Source organism: Euprymna scolopes, chromosome 11 (genome assembly GCF_053919585.1).
Source record: "Euprymna scolopes isolate OS-2025 chromosome 11, ASM5391958v1, whole genome shotgun sequence".
Taxonomy (NCBI): domain Eukaryota; kingdom Metazoa; phylum Mollusca; class Cephalopoda; order Sepiida; family Sepiolidae; genus Euprymna; species Euprymna scolopes.
In genome coordinates, this window is record NC_136492.1 from 45,681,468 (window position 1) to 45,704,230 (window position 22,763).

The 22,763-nt window shown below is 33.8% G+C and overlaps 1 protein-coding gene across 2 annotated transcripts in view; it reads left to right on the forward strand.

Moving 5' to 3' along the window:
- Positions 1-22,763, forward strand: part of LOC145287850 (coiled-coil domain-containing protein 39-like) — a 2,493,216-nt gene that overhangs the window by 873,488 nt on the left and 1,596,965 nt on the right. The gene's annotated exons all lie outside the window — the stretch shown is intronic.

Genomic DNA, 22,763 nt, shown 5'->3' on the forward strand with positions numbered 1-22,763 from the left:
ATCCCCTTCTCACTTTCTTTTCCTCCTCTCTCTTTTTTCCTTTTTTCCAATTCCTTTTTTCTCTTTTCTCAGTTTATCTCTCTCCCCTTTCTCTCTCGTTGTCTTTGAATATACCCAAGATAAGGTAAAATAATGATCTATATAATTTAAATACAAATATCTTTGTGTTAGATAACTGTAATTAATGATGGACTAGGCCACAAACAGGTCCCTATGGAGAAGGACTCACAAGAGATATATCCAACCTACCATGACAGTTCAATTAAACTACTCAGAGATTTCGGGATTTTATCCTTTAATCTCTTTATCTCGAGAAATCTTTATCATTGTCATACTTAGGTTGAAGACGGTTCTCATAATACGGCACTTGGCATCATTTTTTTTATTGTTTATTACAAAGTATGGTTGGGTTGCAAACTCTGTTGTATTTACCTATTATTTAAAATATATTTGGGCGATAACATTGGATTAAATTTTAATTAAGCTACCCGCTCTCAAGAAAATCCTATATCCTCCACCTACACATATGCCGAACCAAGAAAGAAATATTTAGTAATTTCGTTTTCTTTATAGAAGGAAAAAAATTTTTTTTAATAAAAATAGTAATATGGGGTTCAGGAGTGGGAACAGAAATATTTTAGTTTATTGAGTTTTCTCGGCCAACGTTGGACACAATCCCACTTGTAAGAAATAAAAAAACTGTTTGTCCAGGTATTAAATTATTGGAAAATTGAACGTAATTAGCAAATAGATTTGGGACATAAACCAATAGAGAGTATTCAGTATTTAATATAATGCCTTTGAAATGTTCGGAATAATTTGAAGTTGTGCACAGAAAATAAATTCAGTTTTATTCCCCTGTTTTATACTCTTCCATGATCGTCTAGTGGCTTCATCTAGACTCGGTGTGTGACTGTGTAAACATCTTGAATTTAATTTCTCATAGCTTGAGCCTTTATTAGCAGTACTTCGCCGCCATAATTGTTTCACCCTAATTTAAGAAGCTGTGATGAATGAGACCGGCCACACACCACCAAACAGTCACCATAACCTTTTTTTGTGCAATATCAGCTTCGAGAAGTGTTGTGGAGTTTCTCCGGCATTCGGCCATTGTGACGAACGTCGCCAGTTATTGTAGAGGATCCACTTCTCATCACACGTCACAATCTGTTTGAGAAATGGGTCGTTTTTTTTTTTTTTTTTTTTTTTTTGCAGAAGGAGCGTATCGTTCAATTCATCTGGCACCCATTTATCCAATGTTTTGACTTCCCTGTTTGCTTTAAATGGCGAACGACAGTTGCATAGTCGATCTCGAGTTCAACAGCAATTTCCAGTATTCATTATCAACCACAAGCTGCTGACCATAAACGTTTTTTTCTTCGAGGCTCTTGTCACCATCGCAAAATTTCTGCTCAGCAGCTTTTTTTGGCCTAGTTTGAACTGGAACAAGAAAATCGTGCAGATTTGAATTTTGTCCATGCTGCCGAAAAGCCTACAAAAAAAATGAATGAAGAGATTGAGAACGGTAACGAATAATACGATTCGATAGAGAGCAAAACATGATTCAAAATAATGTATAACATGGCTATATATATATATCAATTAATTAATTCAGAAATCTATATATATAAAAGAAAAAATGTGTGTGTGTGTGGTGTGTGTTTGTATGTCTCACAAAAACTTTTGACAGAGGCGACGGATTTTCGCCAGATAGATAACATTTTGATGGTTGAACCTTCAGCCGATAAATATCGAAAACTTGGCTAAAAACATTAATAATTTCATCCTACACCAGACGCTTTTTTACAGGGAGGGTAGCAAAAAATCGTTCTTTCTTCGCAAGATAACGATATAAACATGCACCAATGACGGCGTCCATTGAATTAGTTTAAATATTATAAAATCGACCCAATTTCAGCGACTCTTTCTTAGCACACTTGGTTAAAGAGCAGCGTCATTATCTAAAGGTTGCGGGTTCGAATTGTGATGTAGGATATCTTTTTTTGTTTTTGTTTTTCCGATTTTTTAACAAGTTTTAACAATGTTCGCTTCACGTCCGCCGATTTCTTTACGCACCTTGATTCTTTTCGATTATTAAAACAGTTCGTTCTTTTTTTTTTTCCGCATCACGTACGCTGTATCTTCAAATTTTCTAAAGAAGTTTATCATCGTTTTTTTTTAATCCCCCCCAACACACACACACACCTCGATTTTTTTGTTTTTGTTTTCGCACATGTTCGCTGTTTTTGTTTAACATCGTTTTTTCTTTCAGCCCATTTTCTTTTGATTTACCCTCTCCCCAACATGCACACCTCCAAACATCCGGGCAATGCCGGCACCCCCGCTAGTCATATATAAAAGTAACATATATGAGGAAACGATATTGTTTTTGCACCAACCTAATAATAGCAAAATCTTTTTACCATTGTCTTAAGTTCATTTTATTCCTGAGCCTTATATTTTAAAATGCAAATATAAAATTCTGATTTTCCACTGTTTCTCCTATATACCAAAGTACTAAAAAAGGATCAAAACAAATTAAGGGCTACTTTTTTTCTTTAGAAAATCATTAATAAAAAATTACTCTTAATCTGACCAAAAATTATAAAACTGTCATATTTCTGTTAAAAAATATTCTTTTGTAGAAATGTTCAAAATTCAATGCTATAGTGTCAAGGAGAAAATCTGTTGATATTTAAAAAAAAGATTCCCTTATCTATATATCAATATTTGGATGTTCTGCTTGTTACGGATAAATATATTTTGTTCTTACTTGGCTCTTACTAAATGAAATTATGGCTTTACTAATAATGGGAATAAGTGACTTCTATTTCATAATTAAGCTATTAGACCAATTCTAAGAATAAGTATAATATATCGATGCCTCTGTTTAGTCTTGAGACAATGGACACCCCTGTAAGTGTAGCTACACTTGTCATTGTGAGACAAGAATTGTGCAATTTCCAATCACACGTTTTCTGAATCAGCACTGTTTGATACTAGTGGCAAGAAGAGGGAGGCCCAAGACTGACTGAAAGCAATGCCAAAATAAGCACTTGGAATTCCCAAATGGTCACCCATTTTAGTACTGACCAGGCTCAACGTTGCTTAACTTCTGTGATCAGATGGGAACTGGTGTGTCAAAGTTATTATGCTGTGTAATATATATGTTTGATTATTTGTTTTATTATGTGTATATTTCTAACAATACGTTATGTATAACACTGTTTTTAGGCAGACACTTAGTATCATTATTAAATAAAATAAAGTTATCTATGGTGCTGGGAATATAGTATGAAATGACCAGTTGTCTTTTGAATCATTACATTATTATTTTTAATATTCTAAAAGGTTCTTAGACACCAATTCATCTATAGGCCAATTCTAGTTTTGAAGAAGACAATAATATACAGTAGGCACTCATAACGGCCTGCATGTGAAGAATCCTAATAAAGTCACAATACACAACATCGAAATAACATCCAACACCCTCACAACCGTAAAAAATGTTCTGACAGCTTGCATAATTATTTACTGACAAGCTGTATCCTTACTCTCCTCTTTTTTCTAGACACATGTACTCAACTGTCTAATGAAAAGAACTGGAAAAATGGTTCATTTGACTAGTAAACAATGTGAATCTCCCATGATCAAATAATGATATTCTCTGCTTGACACGAGCTGTCATAATTGAGTCTATTGTGTCAGTAATTGTACACGTTTTAATCAGCAACATACAAATCTGTCATAGAATACAGTGCAGACTATACAATCTGTTTCATGTTGGGTTATACAGCACTAGCATTGAATTGTCATATAATTTGATGCAATGTTCCTTCTTTATTTGATGATTATCATCCTTGTCAAAAAGATATAGTCTGATTATATTATTACCAGTTTTGCTTTGGCGATATCTTTCTGGAATTCATATATCCCTCATATATCTTAGCAAGGAAAACTAAAAGTAATTACCTCCTTAAATAAACACGGCTACTCCAACTACAGTTGCTGTGTGTCTTAAAGCATACATACGCTCTCTAATTAAAACCATTTCCATAAGTAAAGATTATAAGACACACTCATACAAAGCAACTTTGAATTATGAATATTTTACCAGCAGTTTAAGTTGTAACCTTTAATAGATATTTCAGAATTGGTTCTCGAAGCATATAGTTATACCGTAACAATAAGTTGAGATAAACATAGAGACTTCTTACTTTTCAGCACATATATTAGTGTCTAGTATAATTCTATTAGAAAACATTCAAATGACTCTACAGAGATTTATAAATAAAAAGAAATGCAAATGTAATTTCATTTGGCAAAAATCAATATGTGAATTTCATTTGAACACGACCAAATGACTCCAAATTGTTTTCAATGTTGCTGGATAAGTACTTTAAAAACTGATGCTAGACGGTATAACTTTCAATGAAATTTTAGTTATATGGTATAAAAATACATTCAAAATATTCCTCGATGCCGACATTAGAATAGCAATATAATATTGATTGTTGAACAGATAAAATGAAAACATGACATTTTTTCTAAACATGTTTTATACTGTTTGAAATTCTTGAAGCACAATAATTATTAGGAATGCTAAATAGTTATAATGTTCAGGTAAAAACCAGCATACATCAAATCAAATTTATTTGATTTAATGTATTTTAGTTTTTACCTAAATATTATTTAAAACAGAACAGCAAAGTGCAACATGCTATGCTAAGAAACAGGTGAAAGTTATTCACAGGCAATTTGAATTTTTTTCCCAACGTTGCTTCAAATTCGAATATTGTAATCATCATCACAACCTACTCTAGCTGTTTTTTCCAAAGAGAGTGTTGCACTTTCTTCTATTTAACTAAAAGCAATTGTTAGTACATATTTTTTGTGAGGGCACTTGTAAAACTGTGACTTGGCATTGGGAAGTAAAGAGTTATCAGAATGTAGATTTACATTTTCATTGATATTGCACATCACAATCAAGTTACCTCACATTCTATGTTGCTTAAGTTAAAATATATTTAGTCTTTGAGGTCACTCTTTGTAGGTTGGCCTGGGGAGTCTTGTCATGGTACAAATATCCAAAAAGCTGTAGATAGTAATGTGGAGATATATACCTAAGATTAAGACACTGTTTCGAATTTTGATCCCAGAATCAGTTTTGGTCCACATGCTACATGGACAAAATCTTATGTTAGATTCAAATGTTTTGGCCTGCATTTGTTCTTGTACACCACCACCACGTCTGTTTTGCGTGTTCGATTTCGGTGTTTTGGCTAGATTAATCCTGCACAGTTATACATCTGTTTGTGTTTAGTTCCTTGTCAATCTCGTGTAGATTTTCGGTGTCCCATCCGATACAGTATTAAAGTTAGTTATTTTATTTGTTTATTGTTTTGTATCAATAAGCATTTAGATTGCTATCACTTTCAATTAATTTCTGATGATGAAGAAAGCTTCTGTCATGATTTTTCATCTAATAACGATCTAACAGATTGTTGATGAACCCACTCGCATACCTAATGCTGACAGACAATTTGCATGTCTTCTGGATCTTTTGCTGACAACTTGTTCTGAACTGTGCATGTTCTCCGTTCTGTATCTGCTGGGATCTTTCAATCACTTGGTAGTCTCAACTAAGATAAAATGAAAATGTAACAAGACCTGAGATCGTTCATATCTAAAATAGACTTGCATTCCGTGTTTGAAAAAAAATATCCTCTATACCACCCAATGTAACTGATTGGTTAAACATTAGTATTAACAACTACATACCCTCCAAGAAATTCTAATGTGAAGATATTTCCTGGCTGACTAAAACGTCTATGATTTTTACTTTGTCGCATGATGGTAGATGGTTTCCCTTTTTATAGACAGAAAAGAGGACTCAAAGAATGAACACATATGCTGGACGACAATGAATTACTAAGTAGACCTAGTATAGAATTTAAAACGATATGAGAATCATTAATTATAAATAATAGATAATCTCTCTCTCTCTCTCTCTCTCTCACTCTCTCTCTCTCTTTCTCTCTCTCTCTCTTTCTAGAGAGAGAGAAATAATGATATTTACAACTAGAAATAAAATAGATTTAAGGCTCCCAGAATTCGTACTGTCTGCAAGAACCCGATGTTAGAATACTTGGGAAAATCAATTGTAAAAGTAATATTCTTCTGAAGGTTGAAAGTTCAATTCTCAGTGTGGGCGACCGAAAATACAATTGCGAATTACTCAGGACCTCTATCCAGTCATGGGTGATAGAACAAAAGCGAGCATGTTACCCCCGTGAAGTAAATAAGAGGGTCCATTCAAAATTCCACCCAAATTCCCGAATTAGACAAGATACACTTGAAGAAGGTCGGAGATTACATCGACCAAAACGTGAAAATGACACTCAAGACGAGAACGATAGTCCGAAGAATCCAAATAATACAAATATTTAGAAGTATTCTTGAAACTTTAGCTACAGAATTGTTTTTTTATATTTGGAAATATTTAACTATTGTTTATAAATTAATATTAATATTTGATATTACCGTTTTTCATTGCATAGAATCCTTTACTGCTTCCTGTTTATTTTTTGTGTTTTTGTTTTTTTTTTAGAAAATTATGGTTGCAATCAAATTTCACTTTTTTTTTTTTTTTCTTTGAAAATTGTCTGCCAATAATTATTCCAAATTGAAAAGGACAGCGAATCATGAGTCGCACTTAAAATATGTTGAAAAATAATTTTTTTTTAATGAAAAAATTACATGGGCATTTGTAACAGATAATTTCATACAAAATATAACCTTTCCCAGTTGTGCAATTCACTTTTAGGAATGATGCATGTTTGTTTAAAATATTAAAACAATTGACTAGTTTTTTTTATACATTATTTTAACATTTCGAATACTCGTGATCAGTCATGAAATCAACAGATGATGCTCAACATTGTTTTCTTTAATACTAAATGTAAATGTTTCTCATTAGCCTTCAACGACACTCGCCTACTTCATGCACTTCAGTCAGCATCTCTGCCTTAAATAGTCTCTATCGCTTGTGAACACATTCGAAGGAAGTAACTCATCTGACATTGACAAACAAATGCTCTTTATTTGGTCATTAAAATGGATTAAAATCTTTTTTTCTTACATCATAAACATTTTGGATGTGAAAGTAATTTTGAAGCCGATTAGAACATTATTTTTTGCTTAAATAATAATTTAAAGGCAAAAGTCAAGTTCTGTGGAAAACATGAACTTTGAATGCAACCTTGTCGTATAAAAGAACCAAAGAAAACTTTAGTAAAATAATTCATCCAATTATTTTGTTCTAAAAATAATCGATTTGTCGCTACACTTGGTCGTAGGCAACTGCATATGCTTCTATTTCTTTCCATTTTCTATCTTCTGAGTAACTTGTAATAATAATCGAATGACTAAAATAAGTAAAGAATATCCTGAAGAAACCTGTCAGATGGCCAACTGGAATTGAACCAGAGTTGTTGACTTACCGGTTGAGTAATTCTGCTATCAGTGCATAACAAGCCAATGCTCCCAGATTATTAGAAGGGCGAAACTGTTCGACCATAACAATGCAGATCGATCTGTGCCAATTGCAGCTTGTCTTTTGTATAACTTTTAATCTTATCTGCTTATTTCACCTAAACAATAAAACTACACCGATGTGAAGGTCTTAAATAATATAGAACGAAATGCATATTTTTCTCATTGATTTTGGAACTTCACATAAAGAATTATGGTAATTAGTAAAGAAATGCTTCACCTGGTCTGCATATTCTTGCTAGTATAGATAATGTGTTTGCTAATCAACAGCCGAGTCTTCTTGAAGTACATTATACCTCCCAAGGAAGAGGTAATGCCTAAGAGGAGATTATTATGACGAACAGATATATACTACACTATCATTGTCATTAGAATTTTTAAATAATGTAATCAGAAGTTTTTACTTTGGATATAATGCTTTTTTTTCAGTAAATGATTTTAATTTATATTTCTACTAAGCATAATATTCACTTCAATGGAACTATTGGACGCATATTAAAGAATAGGAGAATAAATTGTTAATGACTCATATACAGAATATTAATTTGTTTGAAACTTTTATAAAACAAACGCAAATAAAGTATAAGCATAACATATGTGCTTATCACTGTATCTAGAATGTTTCCAAATATTTTGTTGCATTATTCAACTTAATGACCTTAATTTGTTTTGATATAAATATAGTTCGGATAAATGGGGAAAACATTTTTCACATTTATTCATTCATATATATATATATTAAAGTTTTAAAAAGGATAAGTGGAGTCATTATTAGAATTATGAGGAAGATACATGGGGGGGGGCTAGACAAGAGAAAAATAGTCTCTACTCTGCTCTCAAGTTCACTATGGAGGAAGAGCAAAATGACTCTTTACTCTTTTTGGACGTCCTTGAAAAAGGACAGAGAATCAGTTTAGTACAACTACATGCAGGAAACCAACATTTACAGGCCTGTATATAAGTTAGGATTCTTTTAACCCTACCAAGAGAAAAATCAGTTTGATCAAGACTTTGGTCCACCGTACCCTCATGATTTGTTTGACTAGCAAACTTGATACAAAATTGAAGAAGATAACTGATATCCTTGTGAAAAATGGTTTCCCTGAAGGTATAAGCTCTAAGCATATTCGCCAAGCTCTTGCTAAATTTAAGACCAACCCTTTTTTTTTTGGCCCGGCTAAGTGTCCAGTTTATCTCTTATTCCCTTATATTGGTTCTACGAGGGGCGGACAATAAGTAATGCCCCTGACCCACTTCCCATAGCAGTAGAGTAAACAAACTTGGCACAGTTATTAGTCTTTCTCTATATAGGAACCACCCAGAGTTATGTATTTCTTCCATCGTTTAATGCAGCTCTGGAGACCGTTTTTGTAGAACACCCCAGGTTGGTCCTCCAACCACGACATGACTTAAGAAATCAAGGCTGCATCATCTGGGAAACGCTTTACTTTCAAAAACAACTTCATGGCTGGGAAGAGGTAAAAGTCAGAAGGTGCAAGGTCAGGAGAGTAGGGAGGATGGGGAACGGATTTCATAACCACATGCCCATGCTTCTGATCTGGCTACATGCGAGTTGTGGACCGGAGCATTTTCCTGCAGGAGGAGGGTACCTTTGCTGATCTTGCCCTGCCTCTTGATTTTAATAGCTTCCCTTAAAAGTGAAGCATAATAGGCTTCTGTAATTGTGGTACCCTTTGCCAGGAAATCTGTCATCACTACTCTGTCCTGGTCACAGAAGACTGTGAGCATGACCTTGCCAGCAGAGGGCTGCAGTCTTGCCTTCTTTGGAGGTGGTGAGTCCAAGTGCTTCCACTGCATTGATTAGGCTTTGGTCTCTGGATCATAGTTTCATCCTGTGTAATCAGTCTTTTGAAAAACTTTGACTCATCTTCTTGGCACATCTCTAAATTCATCCTCAAGCACTCGACGCATTCTCGCTTCTGGAATGGTGTGAGAAACCTGGGAATCCATCTGGCAGACACCTTATGCATATGCAAATGGTCATGAATGATAGTTTCCATAGACCATGTACTAATCTTGACATCTTGGGCTATTTGGCGAATAGTAATGCAACGATCTTCCAAAATGGTAGCCTCAACTTGACGGACAGATGCCTCATCAATGGCAGAAAGAGGGCGACCAGGTCTGGGAGCTGTTTCCACAGACGTCTGGCCATGTTTGAATTCACGATGCCAGCGTTTTACAAGGTCCTATGATGGGGCATTATCACCATCAGTTTCTTTCATTTCATCAAAAGTCTCCTGTGGTGTGCGTCCTTTCAAATACAAAAACCAGATCACTACTCGACATTCAACAGGCTCCATTTCACACCTGACTCAGTTCCAACACCTGTAAAACAGAAACCCCAATTAGTTCAGAGCTGTAATTTGCCACATAGCATGTAGAGATATAAATCATTACACATACAAAATTTCAGCTAGATCAGACAACTGGAAGTGTGTCAAGGGCATTACTTATTGCACGCCCCTCGTATCAGTAAATGGTTTGTTGATAAAATTACCTCGGTTGTATCCCACTGTTTCTATGCAGTGCAGCCTTGTGTGGTGTTCGGCACTAAAATTGCCTTCCCAGCTTTTAAGAAAAATGCATTTCCCACACTACAAAAAAGTTTAGTTGTATACAAATTTAAATGCCACTGTGATGCTGACTATGTGGGTCGTACGTTTCTACGTCTGGGAGTCAGATTGGCACAGCATGACCTGCATGTTTTCAAAAGTTCCAGGGGTTTAGAATAAACACATTGTTGGATATATCTGGGCATTCACAGAACACATCCGGGCATTTACGGAGCACATCTGGGCGCTCACCTATTCATGAGTGATCAATTAATGTGCACTTGTATGACAATAAAGCATGCGGTGAAGCGTATTTGGATGGCTGTTTTCACATTGTTCACAAGGTCCGTTCCAAACAGCATCTCAATATTTTGGAGGCCATAACTGTACTAATGCGCAGACCATCACTCTGTAGGCAAAAGGAACTGTCACATAAATTAGACCTTAAAGAGCTCTAATTAACAACAACAAAAAAATGCCTAGATTGCATCATTTCTTGTTTCTGCACTTATTTGCAGGCAAGTTAATTTTTTTTTTTCGTCCTAAGTTCTGGAATATGGACGATATATCACGGGTTATTCATTCATATAATTCGCCCTGTGTAGTTTTATATATTTTTTGTTTCATCCCTTCCCTTAGCCTCCATTTTCAATTATATGTAAATTGTTGTATTTTAATTGCTACCGACGTAATCTCTTGAAGTCTCAGACGAAAGGTACCTCGAGGTTCTTTTTTTTTAGTTGAATAGTTTTATGACTATTTTTCTCCTGTCTAGTTTTTTTTTTAACTTCCATTGATCTTTCTCATTATTCTAATAATGACTCCACTTATCATTTTTAAAACTTTAATAAAATTTTGTACTATTAAAACCTTTATATATATATATATAAAACCAAAATCTGCATATGCAAATCGGCTTTGGCGTCAATTTAGGTTAATTATTGGTGCATACTTACAGAAACTCTAGATCTTTTTTCAATTTTATTAAATTTAATATATAAGCTATATCTATATTTAATCCTGCTCGACATTTTCTTTTCACACAGTCATTTGTAAAGGAAGTCAGAGGAATTTCCATGCCAACATTCACATACACAGTGAAAACTTTTCATAGGGCATCTATGTTGGTAGCATTATAATGTCATATTTTGAACTTGCTCTGGTACTTGACATTTATAATTTAAATAAGGAGCGCTCTTGCTACTTACACTTTTATTTTTATATCAGAAGCATTTGATTGGCCACTCCAAATTTCTTTTACATTTTCGTTTGTCAGAATAACAAATTAATAGGATTTACATTTATCAAACTATTTCTACCTCTGGTCACTTTTAAAACAATTCTATTTTTTCCTAATGTGAAGACTATGGGCATGGGCCCAATTTCTTTTTGTATACATTTTGATTAGTACAATATATTGTATTTCAGCATTATTGAGCGATCATTATTCATTAAAACACACTAACCTTTCCTTATCTACGCTTTTATGAGTTATCTCTGATCATTATTATGTCATTCTATTCTTCTATGCATGATATATTTATCAAAACAACTCGTATTGATTTATCTATAATGCTCATCCCATCATTATTCTATTATTCTTGTTTGCATTTTATAATAACTAGCGTTGCATGCAAGCATTCGTCCCTATCTTCAACACATTACATAATATCAGTCCTTGTAATTTCTATGGTCATTATGGCAACATGACAATGCTAAATGTTGATACTACTTATTTATTATTCATGGTCGTGCTTCTGCAGTCAGCTTAAACTCATGCATGCACAAATAACTGCTATTATTTTGTCATCTACACTTAATAGCGATTCAATTTATATTTTTTCATCATAGACGTTCACAGGGAAATCAAACAGAACACTTGTGTGATTTTATTAAAATATTTATTCCACTATTGGCCATTTCAGTTTCTTTTATAAGTCGGATATTTCATGAGTTAGTTTTCATAATATAAACATTTTAAATAAATGATTTCTACAAAAGTAATTTTACAGAGTAAAAGAACATTCCCTAAAATGTATTTCTATTTGCATAAAGTATATTATTTAAACAAGATTTTACTAATTAATTAGATTGAATTTTGGTTTCTTGGAAAACATGTCAACCATTTTAATGAATTCATACTATTATAATCCGATTAAATATTTATTTGCATAATATATTTTAATAATTACATTAAATCAACTATGTGTTTAGGTATATTAAATCTATCGTGATGCATTTTGATTTCTTATGAAACAGTTGAGCCTTTTCAGTCAACTACTACATGAAATAAAAATCCTTTTGAAAAGATATTTAATCCTCTAGAGCTAGAGAAACTTTTGCCAAGTTGAAATTTGATCATTTAATTAGGACAATGTCAAAAATAAGTTTCAAGTTGATTTTATGTAAAGTTTGATGCATCAGATATGATACACTGGGCATTAATGGAACAGTTTATTGACTGTGTCATATTTGATACAAATATTATTTGTGATCAAATTAGTGGTCAGAGAAGTGTTTTTCTTGTGAAATGCTAGGAAGCAGTTCCTGTCCTTGTTCAAACAGTCGAAGATGTTGCATTTGATGCATTTGAGGAAGCTCAAGCTATTGCAATGGTGATAATGGTGAATTAGGTAAAAGCAAATTTGAATGTCGTCACTGTTTGTGGTGAAGAGATCAGTGGTTCAACTTGGAGCTCCTTATTCAACCAGAGTTTAGGTCACATGGTACCTTTACCATAGCAGTGGCAAGTAGCGAGGTGAGAAATGTCCAAAATTGAACTCATCTGGGAATAGTACAATCAGCTATAAAGCTGGAAATTTCTCTTTTTCCTCACGCATGATAATAATTAATTTCTAGGTGATTTTCTTTTTTCCTTTCATTTTGCCGAAGCTTTCAAATCACAAGATAGAATCGTAAATATTCTATGCCTTTTATAGATATTAATTCTTTCATGTTTTGCCACAAAGAATAAAATCCGTCATGGCTCCCTTATTCACATGTGAAGTTCAAATAAAACGTTGTGGTAGGATCCACCTAATTACGATACGTGGAGTGTCAACCATATAAATATGGTTAGTACCGTAAAGACGGGAGAGACCCAACGAGACAATGAGATCTAGAGTCGATGACTACCCAGCCGACACATTCTCCAGGGATGGTCTCCCCCATCAATGGACTCTATGTAAATATTGTATATACTTTCTTGCTTTCAATATATCTGTTTTATTTTACTTTTGTGTTGTAGTTATTTATTTCCATGTGTTCAGTCGAGTTTCAACATAAAACTACTAAGTTATGAATAGAAGAATATCTCACACTACTTCATTTACTTTTTTATTAATTGCTCTTATTTACATGTTTTAGCTCACGCCTGCTGATTTGCTAAACTTGTAAAGGATTTAGTGTTAAGTTTGAAATTTTTCATTATTTATGCTGAAATATGAACTTGTGTCATCAAGATGTTGTAAAATAGAATTATGCAGCTGTTATTTGTAATTATAATTCGTAATATTAGTTTAGTATATTTGATTATTATATCTCAGAAAATTATGTTCTAGATATTGATTTGTTGTAATGATGTTGATAGTGTTGATAGAAAAACTCAAATAGTTTTCAGACTATTTTGACTGGATAATGATTTGTAATATTAGGTTATTATATTAACTGTTACTACATTTCTGAGTGCTAAATTCTAGTTATTGATTCGTTTCAATAATGATGATAGTGTAGACAGAATAGTTTTCTGTTTTATTTTTGACTTCGTGAATAAACAAATATCTTAAGGAAGGAGAAAATAGATAAGCTGAGAATTTGCAAGAATATTGACTGCAATTTTTTAATCTCACCAAAAGTATCATTATCCTGAATTTATCTCTGCATTGCCATTGAATATGTAGATCTGATATTTCGATATAACAGACTATGTTTATTGTCCTCTGCTGCATGGAGATGGCTTTTTCGTATGCGTGGCTGAAATGTGCCACTGGAAATACCCTGTCAGATGATGTTATTTAATGCATGAATAACTATTTGCATCAATTCTTCTTCGAACGAGAATGGCATCTCTCCAAGAAACCACCCATTTTAGATTTGGTCAAAAAAGAATATTCTTGGAATATTATGAAATAAGATTGGTGTATTATTTTTTGCTACAATTATATAGGCAGTTCTAGTGGTAGAAACTCGTAGACATACCCTAATGATATGCTCCCCCCCCCCCAATAAAATACTTGTTGTAAAAAAAACTAATGTATTGATTTTTGATAATTATAAAAAATGAAAGAATTATCCAATTAAAATATATTTTATCCTTTATTCAATAAGTTTATGGCCTCTGTATTTATAAAAAAGGGATTAGGGGTGGGAAAGGATTCCATAGAGGCCACAACAAAGAATCTATGAAATGAATAACGTTGGAAGTGTGTAGATTCTGACTCCATATAATTAAAGACAGACGAGTATTGAAGGTTGAGAACCGATTTTATTTACTACTAACAACTTGTATTAGGAGAGGCAAAGTGTTCGTAGGATGAAATGTGATTTAACAAAGGAGATGAATGTTCGTAAAATGTTTGTAGGTATGTATGAATTGACAAGGAATGAATGTTCGTAAAATGTTTGTAGGTATGTATGAATTGACGAGGAATGAATGTTCGTAAAATGTAACTTATCTTTTGGACGATGGAGATGGTTAGGGTAGGGGTCGGTCATCCTGCTGTCGGTGATGCGTGTCCTGGCTTGTAACTGGAAAGCGAGTGACTTTTTCATCAGCAGCTAGCAGCCCGGCGTCTTCGTCTCCCTTTTTCTCCTCTCTTCTTTGGTTTTTGTGAATTAGGCATTGTTTAGAATTGAAGGCGTTTGGCCCATAACATGAAAGCGTAGTCGGCTTTAGTTCACTGGTGCCTTATTTCTTTTTCTTCTTCATCTCTTTAGGTCGGGTGGGAGAATCCGTCCGTGCATTCACTGATGCAGCAGGGCGAATCTCCTGTTCTCTCTTCTTTTGGTTCTCTCAAATACCCTCGTTTTATAGTGGCAAACCGGTTCCCAGCGACTGTGATATTTGAGGTGTTTGTTTTAGGCGCGGAGCTCTGCCATTGGTCGATAATTATTTTGTGGTTATCTTATTTTTTCTTCCCAAGCGGAAGCGATGCGTGGAGCCATGTGCAAAAGACGATTTTTCATTTTGTTTCTCATGGTGGATGCGTTAACATCCGGTTTGCTGCTAATTCTCATCATGTTCCGACAAGTTACATATATTTTATAAGGAATACAAAATTTTGAATTCAACAGTGATTTTTAAAAATAGTATGATGGAATTTAAATTTGGGACAGTAATGGTGTTTTCTTTATTTTGATTTTTTTATCTGTCTGCCATACTTAAGTTTGAAATAGTTTTAATCACAAAAACCACAAACTGACTAGACGTATTTTATGAATATCCTCGTTTTTAAGAAGTTGTTAAAAACCATTTAAAAATTTTATTACGTCTTTAATATATACAAACTTATGCAAACAAATGTACGGAAAATGATCTTTAGTGACCATGTGATTATTTATCTACTTAAATATTTAAATGCGTTTAATTATGCACTTAAATATTTAAACCTTTGAACGCGAGTTATAAACTGCAATGTTTAGAAAAATATTAATGGTTTCAGGGTCTTAAATGATCCATGCCTTCTGTCTTAAAGAAAAATATCTATTATGAGATTCTAGGAAAAAGTCAACCTTATAAATAATTGATATGAATGATTAACTGCAAATAAAGATCTAAATCTTTCTTTGAATATCTGTAAGAAATACAAATATACGAAAATAAACAATTTAAAACCCATTTTACTTGTAATAAATATATTTGAAGCTTTTAAATATACACATTATATACATGTCGAAAAATTATTTTTACTTGCTTCTCTTATTTGCGGCATTGCTCATGTACACCATTATACAAACCAATTTAGTTGTCAATTACTATTATTGAGAGATAATTCTAACTTTGATGTGTTTTGTATTTATCTATGTATTTGCATGTATATACATATATATAGTGGGTAGCAAAAGTATTTAATACATTGGTTTATTTTTTGTATTTCTCAAAAAAATATCAAGTTAATCTGAATGAAATTTACACTCAATCTTTGAACAGATATTATCTATCTAAAAATAAAACGCAAATGAAAATATACAGATATTATCTATCTAAAAATAAAACGCAAATGAAAATATACAGATATTATCTATCTAAAAATAAAACGCAAATGAAAATGTACAGATATTATCTATCTAAAAATAAAATGTAAATGAAAATGTACTTAGTTGAAAAATATTTAACAAAAACTCAAATTACCTATATGACAAAGTATTTAACACGCTGTCAAATTTCTTTCTTAAGTAGTTATTTTGTCTTGCTACAATATTGCAACCAATCAGAAATTTCATTCTTAAGCAGTTATTTATCTTGTTACAATATTTTGACCAATTAGAAGGTACCCAGGGTTCCGGATCCTTACAGGTCAGTTAAAAACAGCTCTCAAGACACTGCACAGGTTGCCTAATTCATTATTGTTTGAAAATGGTTAAAACAAAAGAATTGACAAATGATATTCGCCAGGGAAATCATAACAAAGCATAAAGATGGAAAGGAGTACAGGAAAATAGTTTCCAAACAAAATTTGGTGGTGAGTACTGTTGGGACTCTTGTGAGAAAGTGGTAATACTAAAAATCTACTAAGAATTGGTCGGCCACATAAATTAAATGATGCTACTGCTCGTTACATTGCTCGTAGCGTGAATAAGGAACTATTTCTGACTTGTTCAGAAATTCAGAAAGATTTGCAGGAAGCAGTTATTGAAGTAAGCAAGGACAAGGTCAAGATATCATTGAATCGTACAAGCATGTATTGAAGATCACCAAAATAGGACTCAGTTTTTGAGTCCTAGACTTGTGAAAGATCGTCTAAAATTTGTTTATATATATTAATGTGAATCTGATGACTTCTCGAATAAAGTTATTGAGCTTTTTGGAAAAAAATATGCGCACCCCTGTATGGATGAAAAAGCCCATGCAATTTAAACCATCTAATACCATTCCCACTGTAAAATTTGGAAGGGAAGTGTGATAAGATGGGGCTGCTTTTCTATAAATTGAGTTGGAGGAGTGGAAATTATAGAAGGAAAAATGAATACAGCAAAATACACGAAGATTTTTTCAACATATTTGTTCTAGAGTGCCTCAGGTTAAGGATTGTGCCATGACTTTATCTTCCAGCAAGACAATGATCCCAAGCACAAGGCTAAACTAACTATGAAATGGTTTAAGGATAATGGGATTAGTGTTCTACAATGGCCTAGGCAGTCACTCAACCTAAATCCCATAGAAAATCTGTGGAAAACTTTGAAGTTAAGGGTGGATGCAAGAGATCCCAAGAATATAAAAAAAAAATTGAAGAAACATTGCGAAAAAGTGCTTTTAAGAAACTAGTAGGCAGTTATGGAAGCGTTTGGAGGCTGTAAGGCAGAACAAAGGATATACAACTAAATATTAATAAATGTGTTAAAAACTTTTGCATATGGGTAATTTGATTTTTTGTTAATAAATATTTGTCAACTAAGTATATATCATTTCTCTTGAATTTTTAGTTAATATCCGTTCAAAGATTGAGTGTAAATTTCATTCAGATATTTTTTGATATTTTTTTGAGAAATATGGAAAAAACACTGTACCAAATACTTTTGCTACCCACTGTATATATATATATATATATATATATATATATATATATATATATATACATGCATGTCACTTAAGTTGGGCAATTTGAATTGATCTCTTCCAATGCTGTGCAACAACAGATTATCGGTACTAACTAAAAATCTTATATAATTTATTTTACCATATTCATTCCTTCGCTTTATTTTATTATCCTTCACACATAAAAGCTTTTCATTCTTATTATAGATTTTTATTTAAACCAATCAATACTAATTATTTTATTACTTATTACATGTTTGTTTGTCACAATTTTGGGTTTGAAAATTTCTATATTCAATCATGTATTATTTGGATTATTTGAAATACACTTCTAATCTTAGAATGTTTCAGCTGAGCTCCGATCTCCTTGGAAATCTTTATGTTGAATTCGAGAAATCTATACATCATTTCCAACTGAATACTTTATTCAATCCATGAGAGCAGATTGTTCCCGTTTCATTCATTCATAATGGGATAGAAGGTTTAAGTAATTATTAATTATATTCTTAGTATTGCTGCAGATTGAACCTTCAATGTCCAGAAAACCGTAATTTTTATTACTTAGCACTTTCTGTAGCCTTAAACCTATTTTTGTTTTAGATGCTTAGTGTTATTATTTATTCGATACAAATTCCCTATAAAGATTTCTAGTTTTAACAAAATGCACCTGAAGAAGTTTGGAGGTTGCATCGGCCGAAACGTTGTGAGAATAAGATCCAGGATGAGAACATTTGTCCAAGTAATTTAAATAATACAAATTATCAATCCTCATTCATTCATAAACAAAATTATGAAACAAAATTTAACCTTGTTTCTAAAACTTATATTCACAATAATTACTTTTTTAACAACTTAAATAATTGTTCTGAACACTTCCACTTAAAATGCGTTTCCATATGCACACAAAAGCATGTTTATATATGCCCATTTATGTTTAGAACATACAAATATTTTCAGAAATGATTTAAACAAGAGTACACGTTTTTCTTCTGTTTTTATTAAAATTGAAAATTTCATTTTCATTTTTCTGATGTCCATTTCATACTTTGGAATATATTCATATCCAACAATTAAATAGATAGATTATAATAACATTATTTATACTTTTTTAACTTTCTTGTTTACAGTATAATTTCAAACTTATTGTTATCAAACAATACCGAGATAATATTTCTTTAGAAATTTAAATAACTATTCATATATTCATATACAATTTGGTGTAATTTTTCCCTACATTTATTCATAACTCTTCTACTTTGATATGTGTTTTAATTATTGTAATTACAAAAGTTTGTGTAATAATTTGTAAAAGAAGGCACTTTCTTTCAAGACTTACAATTTTTTTTTCTTTTCTGATGGCCATTTATTACCTTGAAATATATTTACATTTAATAGTTTTATAAATAAAGATTAACACATTACTTTAACAAAATTAGTTATCTATTTCAAATAATTCAGTTCAATTAATAATTACATTACTGAACCATACTGTAATTATTATATATAGCTTTTAAAACAATATTTAAATTTGTATAAATGAACAGATAAAAATAAATAAATGAGGCTTAGTTTAAAAAAATGAAATAGAAACCATTATTTCCTTTTAGTTGAATGTTCTAACAAAAGAAATTATGATGTCTATTTAGTGTAAGGAAAAGTAGATTTCTCTTAAGTTACTGGTAGTATGGAAATATATGTAGTACTATAATTTTTCTATTGTCAGTGATACGTTTGTTTGGGGTAGTGGATAAGATACCTGAACATTCAACTAATAAGTAGAGAACACACATATGTATGCACACATTTGAAGGGGTTGTGATGCATACAAACTTTTCATATATCATATGAGAATACACAAATTTTCATTGTCCGCAGTCCGCAGTTATGAGTGATGTAGCAAGGCTGATATTATCATCCGTCCACAGATTTTGAGTTGATTCGTTTCATGTCAGGCTCTTTGCGACCATTACCAGATCTCAAATTGCAATATTAAATCTCGTAATGAATAATGAACAAGTAAGAGATATTCTGAACTGTGAGGGAGGAAGCTACTATATAATGCTCGAAATAAATTGAAAAAGTACAATACACACATGCCAATTTTAAGATATGAAATTGATTTTTCTGATCAAAATGGTTAAAGCGCAATATTTAAGTCATGTAGATATCACTATATTTTCCCAGTTTGAAAATAGTAATTGGTCTTTATGTATTGTATGCTTTTTTAATCAAAATGTTTTCATATTAAATATTGGTTTAATAGTTGGAGTACCCATTTATGCCAATGTTTGAGGCTTTTACAGCCAGGTTGGAAAAAAACACATCCATGAGAAGCATATTTTTGAAAATCTTGAGGACCACGTTTTGGCATCGTTTGCTGTATTTCTGTCCGGATGTACATGTGAGATTTCTAGCTAATATAAATTAGAACAAAAAATCATAAATATTGTCTAAATGAATCTCTTTCCAGATGTTGGATTAATATCTTGATCCATAGATCCAAACCTTTTTGTTTACATATTACGAGGAAAAGGATGCAACTGTATTAGCAAAACACGAGCATGTGTAGTTATTTTGTAAATATATACATAAAGTAGGGGCGGGGTGCAATGGGTCTTCAGACGTACTTCTTCGCCGTGCTCTGTGTCGATACTCTGCGGCTGACTGGGATGGCTTCTGTACATTTGTGTCTGATCTGCTCCTGCATTCCATGTTTAGAAGGGATGTGTCCTCTATGGTGTCAGACCTGACCGAGTGGTTGATTGTGGGCATGGACCGATTCGTACCGTCCAGGAGGTTCTGGCAGGGATCTGGCGGCCAGCCATGGTTCTCCCCAGGGTGTGCTGCTGTCATCGCACACAGGGGTCGCTTTTCCATGGCTGCCAGCGTGGTGCATGCACTGAGACTGGGGCTGCTTTCAGGACTGCCAGCAACCACTGTAAGAGGGTAATAAAAAATGCAAGAGAGCTATATGCTCAGTCTGTAAAATCCAAGGTGGCTGGGCGGTGGCTTGGTTCCCACGAGTTTTGGCAGATAGTAAACAGGATCCTGAACAGAAGCGTGCATTCTATCCCAACCATCAATGGACCTGAGGTCATCTCGTCAGCATCAGACAAAGCCAAACTATTTGCCAAGAAGTTTGCAGCTGGTTCTACCCTATGCGATGGGGGCCATCGGTTCCCCGTGTTTCCTCCTATGACAGCACACTGTACGACATTCAAGCATCTGTGCATGAGGTCGCCAGGCTAATCGAGAACCTTTGTTCCAGTGGAGCAGCTGGCCCTGACGGCATTCGAGTTGTAGTGCTGAGGGGGCTTCAAGCAGAACTTGTCCCCATGCTTGCAAGGCTGTTTAAGCATTGCCTTAGGGAGAGGTACTTCCCGGCACCCTGGAAGGCCTCATCAGTGTGCCCAGTGTTTGGGAATTCAGGTGACAGGTCATGCCCCTCTCAGTGCAGACCAACAGGTCTCTTGTGTGTCATGAGTGGGTTGCTGGAATCCATATTAAATGGGGAGGTGGTCAACCATCTCAGCGGAAATAACCTTCTTGGTGACATGCAGTGTGGTTTCTGTTCTGCTAGATCTGCAATGGATGTGCTGGTGGTTATGTCTCATGGGATAGGTGAGTCTCTCGATGGGGGCTTCCTTTCTGGGGCAATTGTTCTTGATGTGTAGGGGCCTTCGGTGGGGTGTGGCATGGGAGCCTGCTTTGCAAGGTTTCCAGCTGCGGTGTAGCTAGAAATGTTTTCTCAATCATTGGGTCATTTCTCTCTGGTGGGCTCGTGGTAGTGGTGGTTGGTGGGCAGAAATCAGAGGCCCACAGTGTTGGTGCTGGAATCCCTTAGAGGTCCATCCTGGGCTCAACTCTCATCTTGATCTGCATCAATGGTCTCCCAACACACATGCTTAAATCATTCGTTGGCATCTGTGCTGGTGGCACAACCATCTGTAGCAGCACATCGGGGGCCATGGATGGTTCTCTCTCTCCTCTGGTCTTGGGCGTGTGGTGCAGTGGGGGAAGAGGTGGCTGATTACTTTTAATGAATCTGGGGCCAAGCTCCTGTCTTTGCATCATCAAAGCTCTGATCCCCATCTGGCATCGATTGAAATGGATGGCTCTTGTCTAGGGGAAGCTCCATGTTTTGATAGGCTTCTGGACTTGACCTTTACTCCTGGCCTGAGGTGGAACATGTACATCAAGTCAGTTGCCAGGGTCACTGGAAAAATGGTGGGATCCTTCTACCGCTCCAGAAGGTATCTCACTGATGATGCAATAATCTATCTATATAAAAGCCAAGTGCGTCCAGGGATAGAGTTCTGCTGCGATACTATCCCATTGATTACTCTACACGCAATAACCCTTATCCCCGAGTGGCTTCTGGGCCTTAATAAGTGGTGACTACCTTGTAAAAAAAAAAAAAGAAAAAAAGTCAGTCAGGATGGAAACCACCGATGTCTGGTCTACGGATTCTATCTTATTATAACAGTTATAGCGTGTATTATTTTTTACATTTAGGCGTTTTCTTTTAGACTTTTACACTGTCAATTGAAACTTTAAGTAAATTTACAAACTTTAACTTAAAAAAAACATGAATTTCTTAAATTACAAACACAAATTTTATTTCTTGTGTGCACTTTAAAAGAGTTATCTTTCTCTTTATTAATCCTCAAGGCAAAGTTTAGTGATCAATGCCAGAATGGAGGCATGTTTGTTCTAATTTATGTTTTGATGTAAACCAACTTCAGGAGAAGGCGATTTATGAGTTTCGGCCTGCCTTGGGTGGAGAAAGCTGCAGGTTTTGTCTTTTATATATATAAAAATGATTTATCAAATAATTCTTTTTAGTTTTCATTTTCATATTTGTTTTTATGAATAAGGAT